This window comes from Aethalodelphis obliquidens, unplaced genomic scaffold (assembly GCF_003676395.1).
Source record: "Aethalodelphis obliquidens isolate GAN/ISIS:26980383/991018 unplaced genomic scaffold, ASM367639v1 scaffold49, whole genome shotgun sequence".
Lineage (NCBI taxonomy): Eukaryota > Metazoa > Chordata > Mammalia > Artiodactyla > Delphinidae > Aethalodelphis > Aethalodelphis obliquidens.
The window spans coordinates 7,961,961-7,967,960 of record NW_020837993.1 but is presented as its reverse complement, the minus strand read 5'-3'; positions in this window follow the sequence as shown (position 1 = coordinate 7,967,960).

Sequence of the window (6,000 nt, the reverse complement as noted above, 5' to 3'; positions counted from 1 at the left end):
TTTTTTTTTTTTTTTTTTTTTTTGCAGTACGCGGGCCTCTCACTGTTGTGGCCTCTTCTGCTGCGGAGCACAGGCTCCGAACGTGCAGGCTCAGCGGCCATGGCTCATGGGCCCAGCCGCTCTGTGGCATGTGGAATCCCCTGGACCGGGGCACGAACCCACGTCTCCTGCATCGGCAGGCGGACTCTCAACCACTGCGCCACCAGGGAAGCCGAAGAATTAATATATTTTTTGAGCAACACTTATTTCATAATGAAGACATCATATTTGTCCTTAAGTTTAATGTGTATATAGTTAGAATAGGCAAATATATGCTGCAATAATAAACACCCCAGTATCAGTGGCCTTAACAACAAAGGATTAATTCTGGCTCACGCAAAGTTCTTTGCAGATCTAAGTGACTCTCCAAATGCTCTTCCAGGCGATAACTCTGAATTCTACCTTCCTAGCAACATGCCCTTCAGTGATTATCAGAGAAAAGCAAGAGAGAATTCCAGGGCTGGCAATTAAACACTTCCACTGAGAAGTTCCACTCTTCACCTCCCCTCACATTTCATTGGGCAAAGCAAGTCACATGGTTATGCCTGATTTCAAGGGGACAGGGAATTACAATCCTTCCATGCTTTCAGAAGAGGAGAACTAAATATCAATGAACAATACAACATTTGCCACAGGCTTTTCTGATGATTTTTGAAAGTTAATATTTTCTTCCTTGAAAAAAAATCCCATACTTCCATTTAATGAACTTGTATCTTAATACTTGAAAACCAAGTAATTTATTATTTGTGTTATTCCTGGAACCTTACTGGTATTATTAATTCAATTGCTTCAATGTAGTCTCTAATATAAAACTGTTTGTTGGTTAATATCTCTCACCTGATGGTGAAATTCTTAAGTGTAGGGACTAAGTCTGATTTTTTTCTGCATCCCTGCAATCTAGAAGATTAACTGGCACAGATCAGGCACTAAACATCTTCCCATACACCATGACATGAACAATTTGTATTTCATATAAACCTGGAAGAAGGCAGAGACAGGGAAGTAGAATTTATTTTTCTCTAAGGAGAAAAAAATTTCTATTTTATCATAGTAGGAAGTATTAAACAAATTCTTATAATTGAACTTCTGATGTGTTTTCTAATTATACATAAAAAAGCTAAAATATCCAAGAAAGTGAAATTACTTTCTGAAAACATTTTTTCCATTTCTATTGAAGCAGAGTGGTGTTCATTGGTGCTTGATATAGTGAGGAAGTTACATGGATATTCTACTTTGTAAATGAACTCATTTAGTGAGTTAAAGGAAATCTTACACTTCTTGTAGAGAAGCTTATTCTAATTCATTATAATTTAGGAATCATTAATGAAACTGTCTCTCAATATATGTTTTCCATATTTGTTAAGTTCACCTTTAGGTATCTTAAGTCCATGAAAAGGCTAAAGTATAATAAAATTCTTGAGGTTTAACCTACTTGTTTTCTCCTTGATTTTATTCCCATTATTCTAGTAATTCCTTCCAGTATATTTAAAATAATTCCTCTTCCTCATTGGCAAGAATAGCCTTGAAGGTTTTCAGCCTATCTACCCTATTAGCTGAAATCTTTATTTGGGTTTATTATCTTCCCTCACATGCCCATTACCCCATTCCCATGACTCTGGTCATCCACTGATATCTCTGAATTATTTAGATACAGAAGTAATAAACCCCACAGTTATGTGATACGGGTTAGGTCCTTTTCAGCACAAATAAAATATTTTTTTTTCCACTACACTAGAACCTCAGCATCTTCAATTCTTTGAATCCACCTACACTGGCATTTTAGATGATTTGCTACTGATTACTTGCTGTTTAGAAGGAGCCACTGTTGTGGGTTCAATGCTAGGTCAATTGGTTCCCTTTTGGTATATCTGGGGCACCAGAGAATTTTCCTTCTTTACTTCCCTTCCTGGATCCTCAAGGCAGGTAAGGGATCATGGCAGGAATTTGAAAACATGTAGAAGCTACCTTTTATTGAGCAGGCACCAAAGGTAGAGTGGTGAAATCAAATATTCCCGGGACACCATGGTTATGTAAGATCTCCCTTTCCAGCTCCATGCTGTGCACATTCCATTGTGTGTAGTTCAACTCAGGGCTGTCCCATGAGGAATTCTAAGGGATGGGGGAAAGGGCAATAGCCCTAAAATGCAAACCATTGTTTCAGGATTTTTGTTTAAAATTTCCTGTCAAAATAACTGGATATCTAAGAGTGACTAAGTTTGTTGTCATGGAAGAAGTTGAGGTGGAAAAGGCAGAGAGAGTGATTTCAAGAAGTTATAGGCAGTCAGGAGATGCCTACCTGGAGACTGACAGCTTATCAGATGCTACCCCAAGGGCATCCTATTTTAGTAACAGCTTTGGCAGTGTCATATTTAAAGTGGTTTCAACTGTTTGTGGCAAATGGGAAAGCATGGAGACATAGGGGCTAAAAGGTCAGGGCTTCTAAATTGTCTCACCGTTTAAAAAAAGGACACTTTTATCTGTTTTTCCAAATTAATATGTACTGAAAACACGGTTTCTGGGCTCAAGACTTCTGGGGCTTGTTTAATAAGCATACCATATTTTAGGATGTGTTATGTTATATTTTATCATCATGCATGTATCTTATGTTCTGCTTTTTTGTCTCTCCATGCTATTTCACGTGTTCTGATTGTCTATATTGTTCAGGCATACTAGTTTTTTTTGTTTTTTTGTTTTTGCGGTACGCAGGCCTCTCACTGTTGTGGCCTCTCCCGCTGCGGAGCACAGGCTCCGGACGCGCAGGCTCAGCGGCAATGGCTCACGGGCCCAGCTGCTCCGCGGAATGTGGGATCTTCCCGGACAAGGGCACGAACCCGTGTCCTCTGCATCGGCAGGCGGGCTCTCAACCACTGCGCCACCAGGGAAGCCCCATACTAGTTATTTTTAATAGCTGTCTATGTTGTATTTGGTTAAGCTACAACATTTGGGTTGGCTTGTATCTAAATTTTAGAGTTGGTGATCTTTCTGATTTAAACCTGGATAAATTTACATAATGTAAAGTGTTTACGTTGGTGTCTTAATTAGATACTGGCTAAAGGTTGCCCTCTTTTTCTTCCTTTTAATTCCCAAACTTTGAGATTTCTGACTCCCAGTGCTCATCTCCAAAACTATCAATCCCAAGAAGGTGATTTTCATGTAATAATTTTCTGCTCATACTTTTAACCTCTTTTGGTGCACTTCTATTATTTCTTTGTCCTTATTGGTGGTTACACCAGCTCCCAGTTTAATATCATTTGCACATTTCATTAATATGTGGCTTACTCCCTCTTCGAGATCCTTAATAAAGATGTTAAATTAGATTGTATCTGACATTGACCCCTGGGGCACTGCAATGCTTTAACGAAATCCCGTTTTCCTGTCTGCAGTCTATAGAGTTCTTGCAGAATGCATGAGGCATAGCTTCAACCTGGGATAAATCTACAATTTTAATTCTAAAGCAGAAGTCAAGTCATGTGGTTTGGGATAACTTGACATTGCCAGAACATACTTATAGTTGCTAGAAAGTCATATTTTAGCAATTAAGTACAGGTTTGCCAGAATTATATGTCAGATTGCCAATCTGCTGACAATTACAAGAGATAGTCGCTCTATCCTGTTTAATGCATTTCAGTCAAACTGAGAAGGGTCTTGTTTTTTAAAATGAAACTCGGCTTTTTTATTTCAAAGCTAGCAATCACCTTTCACCAGCTTTTAAACAGCATGCCTCTTCTGTGTTTAAAAGCAGATTTATGAAAGAAATGGTCGTACTAATACACCAACATAGACAGGCTTCAGGGAAATGTACCAGGTGCCCCACTGAGAATCCAGGTGTGAAATCAAGTTTCAAATTTCAAGAATTTCTAAAGAGTTCTTCTAAATCAGAAACATTAATTTTTTTAATAGAGACGGTATAATACCATATGATATTCTTGGCACAAAATTTAACTCTCTCATCGCATTTGGTTTAATCAGAGAAATCTATATATTTATATTAGATGCAAAATTTCTTCAAACAAGTTGTGGACTATTATCTTAAAAAGTAGGTTGCATTACCAAGTAAACCAAAATTTCTACAAAATGAAATTGACTATGTTAAATGGAATATATTCTTTAATTGTATCACCATAAAGTCCTCTAAATCACTCCAAATGATCAAATATTTTAAAAGTCCCATGTTAGACATTCTCAACAACTTTTCTCATTATACCTTAAAGTAAACTTCCTTAGTTTTGTCAAGATTTTTGATGTTCTCTTGGGCATATACATTGTATTAGCCTGCTTGGGCTGCCATGAAAAAAAAAAAATACCATAGACTGGGTGGTTTGAACAGCAGAAATTCATTTATCACAGTTCTGGAGGCTGGGAATTCCAAGATCGAGGTGTCAGGCAATTTGGTTTCTTGGTAAGGACTCTCTTTCTGGCTTCCACACAGCTGCCTTCTCATTGTGTTCTCACATGGAGGAGAAAGAGTGCAAGTTCTCTGGTGTCTCTTCTTATAAGGGCACTAATGCCATCATGGGGGCCTCACCCTCATGACCTCATCTAAACCAATAACTTCCCAAATGTCCTGTTTTCCATATACCACACTTGGGGGTTAGAACTTGAACATATGAATTTTTAGGGGGTAGGAAAACAGTCTATAGCACAAATTAAGATAATTCTTTAGATTCAAACAAAGAAAATGACGGGAAGAACAAACATAACCAGAACTTGAAACTGACCTTGTAAATACATTTTTTTTTTTTTTTTTTTGTATACTGAAGCACAACCAAAAGTACATTTCAGCATCAATCACAGAATGCTGCATTGTTCTATGAGGTGTTGGAGAGAAGGTACTCCAATCTTGTGGGAATTCACACTTCCAAAGGGTCTTTCAAACATATGATGATTCATGGTGTCTGAGAAAAGACAATGTTCACCCAATTAGCTCATTGCATTTGGGAACCTGAATTCCAGAATGTCCAAGAGAAACTCTCTTGTCACCTGGTATCCCTCCTTCACCTCACACTACCTCATGAGGAATCACTCACCTCACCTACTTTAAGAAGTAGACAATGATTCAGGCAGTTCAGCCAAGAAAACAAAACAGAGTAATTGATTTGTGTAATGGAATATTTAAATCACTGCTGCTTTGTTGGTTGGGTTTTGGTGGTAGAATTCAGATAGTTCCCTCAATTCCTCATTTCTATTTTTGGTGAATAATTGGATATAAGAGCATTATGTTATACTGTCCTGACCTCAAGGATCTAACAGTTTAGCCATCAAGATAAGAGTTGTCTATAAGAGGAATTAGAAACATATGAGATGATGTATAGTTTGATTCTAAATTATGCAAAACAGAAGGGCTCAATCAATGTGACAGGAATTAATGTTCCCCAGGGCCTTGCCTTTGGCTCTTGGCTCCTCTTCTATACTCTTTGCTGGCTTCCAAATCCCTTGACTTCTACACTTTTTTATACAGCTGCCTACCAAACAATGCCACCTGAAAACCCAAGATGACAAGAGGGACCAAAGCTGATGGAAGCTTTTTCTCTTTCACTCTGTGCTGTGAGATAGGGCTTACCATACTCCTTGGGGGTAATTGAGCTTTGGTGTAAGCAAATCAGTCTGTCATGGACTGAGTGTGTTCCCCTCAAATTCATATGTTGAAACCCTAATCCCACTGATAGTTGGAGATAAGGCATTTAGGAGAAAATCAGGGTTAGGTTAGATCATGCAAGTGGAGCCCTCATAATGGGAATAATGCCTTTATAAAAAGAGAGACAGGAGATCTCTCTCTGCCATTTGAGGAAACTACAAGAAGGAAGCCTTCTGCAAGCCAGGAAGAAGGTCCTCAGCAGAACCCAACCATGCTGGCACCCTGATTTTGGACTTCCAAGCATCTAGAATTATGAGAAATTGTTTGTTGTTTAAGCCACTTAGCCTATAGTATCTTGTTATAACAGCCTAAACTGACCAAGACAC